General features: G+C 44.6%; 1 pseudogene; it reads left to right on the top strand.

Annotated features, from left to right (window-relative positions):
- The first annotated feature begins 7240 nt into the window (after positions 1–7240).
- LOC107156033 lies at positions 7241–10311 on the top strand (annotated as a pseudogene).
- Positions 10312–12171: the final 1860 nt, after the last annotated feature.

Here is a 12171-nt window from a genome sequence, read left to right as displayed (position 1 = left end):
AACTAAAAAAAAAAATCCTCAAACTTTTTTTTAAAATTTTATTCAGGCTACTGCTAAGTTTTACCATCTGTAACAAACCCCTATTAGATTGTGTTTGAACCCACATCCAGAATCTTAAATTTACAAATGTGAACTTGCAGTCCTCCAGCCCCAGGCTCTGGAGCTGCTGCAATTACAGGCATGTGCTACCACACCTGGCTGATCTTTAAATTTTGAGACAGGGTTTTACTAATTTGCTGAGGGTCTTGCTAAGTGGCTCTGGCTGGCCTGAAACTTCTGATCCTCCTGCCTCTGCCTCTGGAGTCACTGGGATTACAGATATGTGCCACCATGCCCTGGTTTTCAAGGAATGGCAAGCTCAGGAAAGTTGGCTCCAAGCTTTGGGGACACCGCTTAAGAACAGATAGCTTGGAGCCTACTTTCCAGTCTCCATGACAACTGAGTAACATGTTAGCCACTTTCTTTCATAAAAATCTTATTGCTTGTTACCTCTGAAAACTGTAATTGAATTGCATTTTTGTGGAGGGCTGTTTATGTGGTGGTTTGTAAGGTCAGGCAATGGCGACCAAAAGGAGGCAGATTTAAAAAGGCTGCTGAATGAGGCTTTATTGAGATTTTGCTCCTGGGTGGGACCCTCAGACCAACAGGTGGGTCTGAGGAGAAGTGCATGGGGCTGGATAGGACTGGAGTTTTTATTGGGATTGGGGCAGGAAGGGAGGGCTTGGGATAGGAAAGGGGGGGGTTAGAGTCCCTTGTCCTACTGGGGTTGATTGGGTGAGCCGGCTAAGATTCAGAATTGGTCAGGAAATCCCACTGATTGACAGGTTCTGTTGGCACTTGATTGGTGGTTCTTTCGCGCCTGAGGGTTGCTTGATGCTTTGTTCTGTAATCGCCTCAAACCAACCTAAGGGTTTGCTCTTAGAAGGCAAATAGTACAGGATGCTGTGTTGGAGACTTCTAAGGCCTCAGAAAAAATGAGAGAAGCTAACCCCTGAGGATATGTGAGTATCTGCTGATACCACTGGTTATCGATAATGAGTCCTGCTTCCTCACATGTTGAAGTTTGAACATTAGAGAAGCAAGCCGAGGGAAGCATATGCAAGAGGGCTTATTTGAAAAGGACTAAGGAAGACTTTTCCTGGGAGTGAGAAGGGGGCCATAGCTGGTATCCTGCTATCCCAGGAAGCGAGGTGTTGTGCCCTTTTTATATGTCCTAGGCTCCCTTTGTTCTCCTGCCCTCTTCCCGTCTTTCTCCTTCCTGTGTATGTGACTAGGCATTTGACTAGGCCTAGCAAATGCTTGGTGGGATGGCCAGATGGTGGGAAACTGGTGGGCTGAAGGGGAAATGACAGGATGGAGCAGCCAAGGACACATTAATTAACAACCTTACACCTTCCTATAGGGATGGGCAATTCCTGGGACATGTTACCTTAGCAACAGGTTGGAGCAGGGGGAGTTCTTGATAAGGCTGGAGGGAGGGCTCTGAAGGAATTAACATTTTAATCCCTCAGGGGACAGTCCCCAATTTCCTGGGACTCACTCAAAATTGGCCTGACTTGATCTGACTTGACTCAATTTACCTATCTATACTGACTGTTGAATTCTGGCTTCACTGTTACACTTAATTAATGACAGCTACTACCAGCTGTAGTTATGGGGCAATGGACAATTTTAGAGACAAGAAAACTATGGCATGGAGAGAGAAAGCAACTAGCAAGTGTCACACAGTGGGTGGCAAAGATGGAATTTGAGCTCAAGTCTGATTCCAAAATCTGTCTATAACTTTGTAAATCTTTAAATGCAGTATCCCAACAGGCCAAGAAGTTCTCCTATTTGGGCCATTCTGCTACTTTGAGATTTTGGCACCAAACATGCTTTGAGATTGTCTTTGTCCCCATCATGCTCAATTCTGCTTTGAACATCTGCATTAGACACTCTTCCAGGACAGCAACAGGTGTGCTGGGTTCTCCAGGGAATGTACGCAGCCATCAACTTCAAGGAACTCTTGAGAACCCGATGACATTAATCTGGGGTTTTTCACTAGTCTCCATTGACAATGGACAGAATTCACACTCTCCTTCCAAGTAAAACAACCAATACTGTCCTAGCTATCTCTTACCATGGGCTTTTTGTGTGTCAGGCATTGCAGAAGATGCTGTACAAAACTATCACCCTTAATCCTTGCCATTACCAGATGAGGTTGGTACTTATTAACATAAACATTTTATAGATGAAGAAACTGAGGCTCAGTAACTTCGCTAATGTTACACAGCTAGTAATTGTTAGTCAGGGGTCAAACCTAGGCTCTCGGGCCCCAGAGCCTGTGCTTTTAATCACCATACTGTGCTGAATTCCCAACAGATTTTAATTGAGCACTGGGCACTATATCTGGGTTGGGTATATGTGGGCAAATAACTACTTTGATTTCTAGGAGCTTCTAGTCATCATGACAGGCAAAAGGTATGACTTATGCAGTCAAGGGGGAGAAATAATGTCCATGCGTTTCTGCCCTTTTTCACTCAAATCATTCAATAAAATTTCACTCTATAGGTTCTTAAGAAAAGACAATCCTTAATTCTAGGTACTACATTAGAGAAAAATCAATTCACAGCAAACTATTCTAGATTAAATCTAAGCACTGCAAACACACTTATTCATAACAGGTTCATGACAGACATTCCCTCTGCATGCTCAGTGTGAGGTCACCCAATGGGCAGCAACCAAAGGAGGCAGATTTAAAAGGCTGCTGAAGGAGGCTTTATTGAGACTCACTCCTAGGGGGAACTCAATCAGACCCACAATGTGGACAGGAGAAGGGTATAGGGAGAAACCACGTGGGGGCTCTACAGGACTGGAATTTTATAAAGCTTATGGCAGGAGGGGAAGGACTTGGGACAGGAAAAGGTGTTTTTAGAGTCCCTTGTCCCACTGGAGATGGTCTGGGGAACTGGCTGAGACCAGGATTGGTCAGGAGATCCTGCTGATTGACAGGCATTAGCCAGGAGATCCTGCTGATTGTCACCTGATTGATGTTTCTTTCCAGTGCTCAGGCTGCTTGGTGCTTTGTTCCTAAGTCACCGCCACTGACCTGACATCTGGACTTTTTTGATGTAGGGCTGCGAATTTCATCTGGCTGCTTTCTGCTGGCTTAGGGGAGCATGGGAGGGGGTAGGGGAAGGGGAGTGGCTTGGGTGTTGATTCCTTATGAAGGCCACTGTAGGCATGTAAGATCATCCAGTTGTAGGTCACTCTGGCAATCTCACCCATGGGCATTCCAGTGACCCTGAGGAGGCAGGGAGCAATCATTAATAGAAATCCTATTACTAATATAGGAGTGAGAATGCAGTCGGCCACAAAATGAGGGTTGAGTTTAACCAGCCTGACCAAGGGTCATTTGATTGTTGCTGTTTAAGCTTTTCATCCAAACAATGACAGAGGGTGTTGACATTCTTTTGGACCAATCCAGTTTCATTGATATAGTAGCAGCATTCTTGGTTCAGGAATAGCCGGGTTCCTCCTTTGTCTGCTGTCAGGAGATCTAAGGCTCCAAGGTTCTGTAATGAAACTTGGGCAATGGATGTTATTTGCCTTTGTAGGGATGCCAGGGATGCAGCAGACACCTCTACTGCTTCCCAAAGTTGTTGTTCAAGCTTCTGAGTAGTGGTTACTGTATAACCAAGTCCTCCTTTCCCCAGTTCGGAGGCAGCAAGGGAGGAGGCCAGGGAGAGTCCAACTACTACTGTTAGAAAGATGGCCTGTCTTGTCCTTGAAAGGGAGGTAGTAACAAGCCATGTTAATTCAGCCTCACTGTACAGAGTTAATTGAGGGACCAAGGTGGAAGGAACACAAAAAGCAAAGGGCATGTTGAGGCTTAAACTTTTTTTGTTGTTGTTGTTAGGGCACCACTGCACCAGAAAAAGAACCCCAGTGGAGCAAAGGTTGGGGAAGAACTTTGAACCATCTGGTCACAGGGTGCTGAACCAGAGGAAGTGTAGCAGCAAGGGAAATTTCCTAATGAATTACAAACAAGAAGTACTTCCTCAAAGGCTGGAGAGGGGGGTCCGTGGGGTCTAGTTGAGGTATGGAGAGGAACATCAATGGGAATTGCAGTTAATGGAGTATGATCCAAACCTGTGCAGAAGAAACAGTGTGAAATGTTATTAACTTTGGCTAAATTGAGAAGCTGAAGGCCCTGATGTATTAGGGCCATCCATGAGAAAGGGTCAGCTTTGGGATGGGCAACTGCATTCTGCTCGTGTTGGAGTTCTTCTCTTGCTCCTGGGTGGTTATGTGAATTTGAGAGAACACATGTATATAAGCTCTCCATATTCTTTTCGAGGCTGAGGGGTGCTTGGCAAAACCCCAAAAATAGAATTTACCATCAACACCCGAAGCCCACTTCGGGTCCCATGAGTTAATTTGGTGTATGCTTGATTCTCATAGCAAGGCTTATCTAGGAATCGTTTCTTGCATGAATTATAAAGGCACCCCGTCATAGGTGTCAGGCCAGCACTTACAAGATTCCTCAGTTTGGTCTGCTATGAAGCATAGCGTTGCTAAACATAAGTGGGACGAGGTAGCAATCCAGTAACATTAAGGGGTACCACCCAATTGCAGCCAGTGGAAGGGCAATCGCCTTGACCCATAAACTGAGAGTGGGTGGTGCCATCCTGCTGCCATGTGACTTGGATGTAGAAGCGCCATCTGTGGGTTGGGATAGAAGCTTGAGAGAGATTATAATGATTAGTAAAAGAAGGAGAGGGTTGGTGAGAAGTTGTGAGTTTGGTGGGCCCCAGCATGGTGAAAGTCCAGGACTGGACATTTGGAACATGAGGAATGGATAAGGGCCGGGCAGAGGGTGAGGCATCCCAGCAACCCACTTGGGGGCCCAAATGGATGGAGGGGGGCTTTCAGGAGGACTGGGGTGTCTCCATGGTTCCCAGAGACTTGAAAGGGATGTGCAGGATCTATGGTATGCATGTGACTTAAGGATAGACCCCACAGTCGGAAAGGGGCTGTAAAGTCGGGAGAGACAAGGGAACTTACCCCACTCCTTTTGGCCCTGATGAAGAGAGGGAAAGAGCAGCTCAGGAATTTTCCAGGTTCATTTGAAAGGGGAAGGGATGGACTTGGATCCCCTGTGGGAGAAGCCCAAAAATCTCTCCCAAGTTTAGGCACCAGGTGGGAGGTCAGGCAATGGGCGGTGACCAAAGGAGGCAGATTTAAAAGGCTGCTGAAGGAGGCTTTATTGAGACAGAGTGGACAGGAAAAGGGTATGAGGAGAAACTGCATGGGGGCTCTACAGAACTGGAATTTTATAAAGCTTATGGCAGGAGGGGAAGGACTTGGGACAGGAAAAGGTGTTTTTAGAGTCCCTTGTCCCACTGGAGATGGTCTGGGGAACTGGCTGAGACCAGGATTGGTCAGGAGATCCTGCTGATTGACAGGCATTAGCCAGGAGATCCTGCTGATTGACAGGTGTTTCCATTGGTGCCTCATTGGTGTTTCTTTCTGGTGCTCAGGATTCTTGGTGCTTTGTTCCTAAGTCACCGCCACTGACCTGACACTCAAGTGTCAGATCAAAAGTCTCAAACCTTAGGCTTTAAGACCAGCGGAGGCACACTCACTCAGACCATGGTGATCAGATCAGGAACCAAGGCAGGCTTCTCCTGGGGTGGAGCTGGCAGCCAGTTTAGGAGAGAGACTTAGGGAGAAGTTGCAGCTCTCACCAGGGTCAAGATGTGGCTGTAGAGTTTGAGAGCTTGAGGAAGAAGCAGAGGGGTGGGATAGAAGCTTGAGAGTGATTATGAAAAGAGTTGGGATGTCAGTCCAGGTTCTCATCAGGCTCTCCAGTGTGAGGGCCTCAGTGCAGGCTGGCTGAATGTCTGTTCATTTGCTCCACCATTTATACTAAATTTTGGGGCTTCTGACCACCCTTTCAATCCCTATCAGCTGCCATCGAATTTCTCAGTGATGTCATTTGCCCTGGGGTTAAAGCATCTGGTTTGTGGTCCGCATCCTGATTTTTCTTGCCTCTCCCCCTTATTGGGATGAGGACAACATGACAGAGACTTCACTCTGAGCTTCTCAGGGTGGGGAGAAATGACTTGTTTGGGCCCAAATGCCATACTGGAAGGCTCTGTAGGTGTGCCTGGTAAGACTGCAGATTGCAAACTGGAATTTTAAAATGCAGTTGCTTAGGCTAAGGCCTAAGGCCATCCTTGCACTAGTATAATAGAAAAGGTAGATAATGTTACAAGTGCTTAGAAAAGGATAAGCAATTGGGATCCCAGGACTCCAGAGAAGAAATGGCTCAGGCCTGGGGATATAATGCAGTAGGTAGAGTGCTTGCCTCAGATGCACAATGCCCTGGGTTCAATCCCCAGCAACACATACACACACACACACATACACACACACACACACACATACACACACGCACACACACACAAATGGCTAACTGTTTGGATCAGAGATAGGGAAGCAGAGATAATGTTGGAAGGCCTCATTGAGAAGGTAATATTTAAGCTGGCACTTGGGAAAGGAGGAGTAAGGAGCCGATTTCATTGGCAGAGAAGTTCATCCTGTTTTAGGAAAGAGAAAATAACTTGGTGTAGGTGGAAATTCACTCAACAAATATTTATTCAGCACCTACTGAGGGCTGAGCACATAAATGTGATAAAGACAGGCAAAGCTACTGGCTTGGAGCACGTGTTCTGGTGGGGAGATAAATGTGCAAAGAGTTAAGTTGCAAATTGTGGCAAATGCTGTCAAATGATGAACTAGGTTATGATTGAGAATAGCAATGAAGTGGTCTCTTTCCGTGGGGTTATGTGAAGGTACCTTTGAAGAGGGAACCTTTGAGCGGAGGCCAGTTAAGAAGGGAGACATGACAAGAGTGGAGAGACACCTGACTTAGGCTTAAGGAACAATGTGTGCGAAGGCCTAGCAGGTGGAAGGAAGAATGTCCTATTTGTGGCTGGAGTCTAGAGAGCACTGCAGGGAATGGCAGGATATGAGGCTGGTGAGAGGTGGGGTCTCAGAAGCCCTGAGGAGGGCCCCAGATTCCGTTCCTAACTGCAGCACAAAGCAGACCAAGTCAAGTTTGTACTGATACTGTGAGTCTCAGAAGGAGGATGCCAACAATTAGGCACATATCCCGGGCCGACTATGAAGCATACCGGTATCTTAGAGCCTCTGGAATGGATACAGAAGCAGATGACAGATTCAGTCACAAGGGATGTATGAGTCCTTCCTTTTCCTGGAAGGTTCTGAGCAGACCTTCCTGGCTCTGATCCTCAGCAACCCCACCCTGCTTCAGAAAACAGGTGAGGTCAAGGTCTGAAAGGAAAGGGCAGTTCCTCACTAGACAGCTTGCTAGAGGTTTGGGTTGGGTTCCTTTTCAGGCAGGGTGGAATGGGTGTATGGGTGGGCCTCTAGGAAAGTTTATTGTAAGACGGGGGTGTGGAATAACATAAGAAAGCAAACACAGGTCTGACTTGGGCCTGTGTGAATGATGGCTAGTGAGTGCCCCAATCCTGAGGGTGTGTTTAGCATGAGTTAGAATACAAACTTTTAGAAGTACTCTGGAACATCAAAATATTAAAGAGTTCTGTTTAATCCCCAGCACTATTACAATCCAAGACTTGTGGATTCTGTGGAGGAGGATTAGATGAATGAATAATACATAGATTAATGTGGAAATACTTACTAAGATGTTTGTAAAGGAGAGAGAAGACCTTTTCCTGAGATGACTGGTCTTTGCTCTTGACCTTTACCAGGAGGGGGAGGAGCACAAGTTGGGAACTCTGCAGGCCCAGCCTTCCTACCCTTTGGCCACTGGGTGTCAACACAACAGTTTGGATTAAGTCTCTCAATTGCTAAGGGGCATGTAGTTTTTAATAGATCTGTCAGCAAACAAAATATTGGTGATCAAGGCCTTGTTGAGATGGTATTTAGAGAAGTGATGGTAAAAAGAATGGGGAAAATGGAGAGCCATTTCTAGAAAGGAATGGAAAAGGGAGAGATGGAGAGTTAAAAGAGAAATGGCCAAAAGATACTTAAGCAAATAAAAAAAAAAACTTGTCATTGTAGATGGACAGAATGCCTTTATTTTATTTATTTTTATGTGGTGCTGAGGATCAAACCCAGTGCCTCTCACATGCTAGGCAAACACTCTGCCACTGAGCTACCGCCCCAGCCCAAGAAGCAATTCTTGAAGTTGTTGAAAGACAGAAATGGCAAAAATAGCTGTCCCCACTAGTGACATAATTATTTTGTGGTGCCTAGGTCCTGGATGTAAAACAATGACAGAATAGCGCACAATACTGAATTGTTGCCCAAAACCTGCATCTGTATAGTGATGTGAAATCGGGACACTTTTAAAAATATTTTAAAACTCTTTTATTATTTTTAGTTACACATAACAGTAGACTATTTTGGCAGAATATACATACATGGAGTATAACTTATTCTATTTAGGATCCCACTCTTGTGTGGAGTTTTCCTGGTCGTGTGTACAAATACAAGGCTAGGAAAGTTATGGCCAAGTTTCTTCTGTCTTTCCTATTTCCCCCCCCCCTTCCTTCCCCTTTGTCGAATCCAATGGATTTCTATTGTTCCCCTCCTCAACCTCCCTGTGGGTTAGCAATCAGAGCCAATCCCAAGAAACAAAAGGCCACATGTTCTCTCTGAAATAAGGACCCTTAATCCATGTATGTTTCAACATGTCTTTTGGTCACCTTATTAATCAATAATATAATTGATCTTCTAAACTCTTCTATGCTTGAGTTTTTCCCCTGAGTCTAGAACTGTAAAGTGATCTAAAAGTGAGACAACATTACTTTCTTTAGTGTTTTATTTTTTATTGGTGCACTATAGTTATACATAATAGATTCATTATGACACATTTTACATGGACATGACATAATTTGATCAATTTCATTCACAGTATTTCCTCTTCCCTTACTTACCTCCTCCCTCCCCTGACTAACTTCTTGGCCACTGGTATGTTTCTTTTCTTAATGGCAACCAGCTTGAGTTCAAATTTTAACTTTACCTTATACTGGCTATGTGTCCTTCATGGTTTTGGTTTCTGTGGTGCTGGGATTGAACCCAGGGCCTTACATATGCTAGGCAAAAGTGCTCTCCCACTGAGATACATCCAGCACTTGGGTGTGTGTCCTTTGACATAGCTTCTGTGAGCCTCAATTTCCTTGTCTGCAAAATAGGAATAATAAGTCTCTCATAAGACCATTGAAGATTCAAGAGTTTATAAATATAAAACATCTCGTACATTTGCAAGTGTTCAACAAATGATAGATATTATTACCTTGAGTTAATTTCAGGGCTGATTACAGCTGTGTTTCTCTTGAACAGTTTTGTAAAGGATTTTCAGGCTCAATATCCAGACAAGACAGTAATCCCCTAACCCTGTTCCATCTTATGTGTGCAGATTCCCAGTATATGCAAACCCTGGACTTTCCTCTCGGACCAAAGCGGGAAGTGTACCAACTAGTCAGAGCCACTGTGGTTTATCATCAACTCCACCTAGCTCACTTTAATTTATCCTGCCATGTGGAGCCCTGGGCCCCACAAAGCCCAACCAACCACTTTCCTTCAGGAAGAAATTCCTCAAAGCCTTCTCTGACGTCTAAAGCCAGAGATGGACATCACACAACACATTCTGCAGACACTGGAATCACAAGCATCACAGGGTCCTAAGACTCCACTTTATGTGTCAGCAGCAAAAAGGTAGCATGGTTCCTGGGATCCAATGGAATGGCACTTCACCTTTGGACACTGTGTTTGTGCTACTCTATTTCAATGACACTCATAAAAGTGGCTGGAAGGCTAAACTTCCCAGTGGACTAGAGGAAATATTAGAAAGGGGATCTTCTCTTTTGAGGAGGGTCCGGCAAGCAGGCAGCATCCTGCCTAGGTTTTCTGACTCTTCCCAGAAACAACATGGGTCTGCAAATAATCAGTCTGTAAATAATCAGTGTTCCCTTCATTCTTTTAAAGTCACCTTCCAGCAGCTGGGCTGGGATCATTGGATCATTGCTCCTCATCAACTATACCCCAAACTACTGTAAGGGATCCTGTCCTCGGGTACTACACCATGGTCTCAATTCCCCCAATCATGCCATCATTCAAAACCTTGTCAATGAGCTGGTGGACAAGAATGTCCCCCAGCCCTCCTGTGTCCCTTATCAGTATGCTCCCATGAGCATCCTTCTGATTGAGGAAACTGGGAATATTCAGTATAAGGAGTTTGACGGTGTGATTGCTCAGTCTTGTACATGTAGATAATGACACAGGAACAGCTAGCTCGGATTGCCCATGTAATTGGAGAATGGCTGGAAATATCAGTATGAAAGATGTACGTGATCTTAAATCTATAGGTCCTATCCCTTGCCCTAAGTATTGTTTCTTTAGTCTCTTCCCCCATTTGTAATCTACTCAGTTGACCTAGTCAAATTTGGTCACTAGAACAAATCTGACCACTACTATTGGTCAGCACAATTGGACCACCAGTCAGGGCCCTTACTGTCTGGGTAAGATGGTCCTTTGGAGATGTTCTGTTTTGTCTTTTTTATTGTGACCTTGTCAAGTCACTGGCCCAAGCTGATAGAAGTTTATAAAGTATCCCACCAAAGCCTGGGAAAGGTGGACTTTTGCTAATATTCAGCTTCTAAGGCTCTGGAAGATTTGGAGATTTTTGTACCCTCTTCCTCCCCTCCTGTCTCTTGTAAATGAATGTCTCCTATCCAGACTGCCTGCGTCTAAGCTCTTTCCACCTTCTAATTCTTGGACTTGAGAACTTTGTAGGTAACCGTCTTTATAGGAATCTTCATGTAAACGTGTAGGGCTTTTCCTCTCGGCTTCTGCATCTGGGAAAAGGCCCACAGGGAAGCAGCACCATGGAGTTGTCTGAGATGGCAATTGCTTCAAAACAACCAGCATTTGTGGTAAAGAGGAGAAGAGCTGTCATTGCTGATTAGGATGAGGGAGATATTTCAAACTTTCTATGGAGCAGTAGGTTTATCACAGGCTGTTTTCTTTTCTTCTTTTTAAATTTTTTTCCTTGTTTTAATTTCTTACATACATGATTTAAAGTCCTGTAATCGCACCCAAAGAAAGTTCCTTGGTAGCTCAGAAACCAGGAGGCCTGTTTGGGGAGGGAGAGGAGGAGAGGACTGTGGTGGAGGGGAGAGGGCCACGCAGAGGCCTAGAGCTGACTTCATTCTGGGCTTGCCTGTTTCATGTATCCATTTGTGCTCTGCACATTAGACTTGGGGAGATGGGGATGAATGGAACTCAGTTGTGGGCTAACTGATGCTTGTGCTGTGACTCTATGTTCCTATGCTGTATTTAAGTGATGGGATGGGGATGTGTTACAAATACCTTGAGGGAAAAGTAAATATGAGAAGATGAAATTTTTAAATATATTGTGCATGTGTACAAATATAACAGTGTAGAATTATAATGCAAAATAATTAAAATATATTTTTGCTGAAGAAGATCATGAACATTTGGGGAACTGGGAGAACAGGTGGAAGGAATTTGTTTCCTTTGTTGGCTTTTAGCTATGATTGAGATCTCTAGTCCCTATGGGGCAGGCTCTGCAGAAGTCTGTTTTATTAAAGGCATATTGCTGGTGAACAGGACTCACCAACATGCCCTGTTGAGGAAGCCTGGTAAGTCTTTCCTTCTGCCCAACTCTTCCTCATAAGTTAGTACCATTCTTGGTGGGATGGGATTGATTAAGGGTGGGTACATGTGTTTACAAATGTTAATCCCTATCTTTCTTATCCATCATAAATTAACTCATTTTTACCACTCCCTTCTCAACAGTTAATTCTAGCTAGACTAAATATGCTGCAAGTAAATGTCTCACAAGTGTATGCATACATAAATGCTATTCTTCCCTTTAAGGAATTGTTCCTTAATATTGCTTTGTCCATCTACCTACTGTAGCTTTAGGAATCGGCTAAGGTTTTTGTTGTTGTTGTTGTTGTTTTTCCCAATCTCGGTAGCTCCCATGCCCCTCCAGACTCGCGTAGGTGTCCACTTTGAGTTCACATAGCATTACATGCTCCCCCTCAGTATACACTAGTATAACTGTCTATTGCAAAAAAGGATGGAGCCCATTTTGAGGGGTTTCACCCG

Source organism: Marmota marmota, unplaced genomic scaffold (genome assembly GCF_001458135.2).
Source record: "Marmota marmota marmota unplaced genomic scaffold, marMar, whole genome shotgun sequence".
Lineage (NCBI taxonomy): Eukaryota > Metazoa > Chordata > Mammalia > Rodentia > Sciuridae > Marmota > Marmota marmota.
The sequence above is the reverse complement of the archived record's forward strand: the minus strand, read 5'-3'. Positions and strand labels throughout refer to the sequence as shown.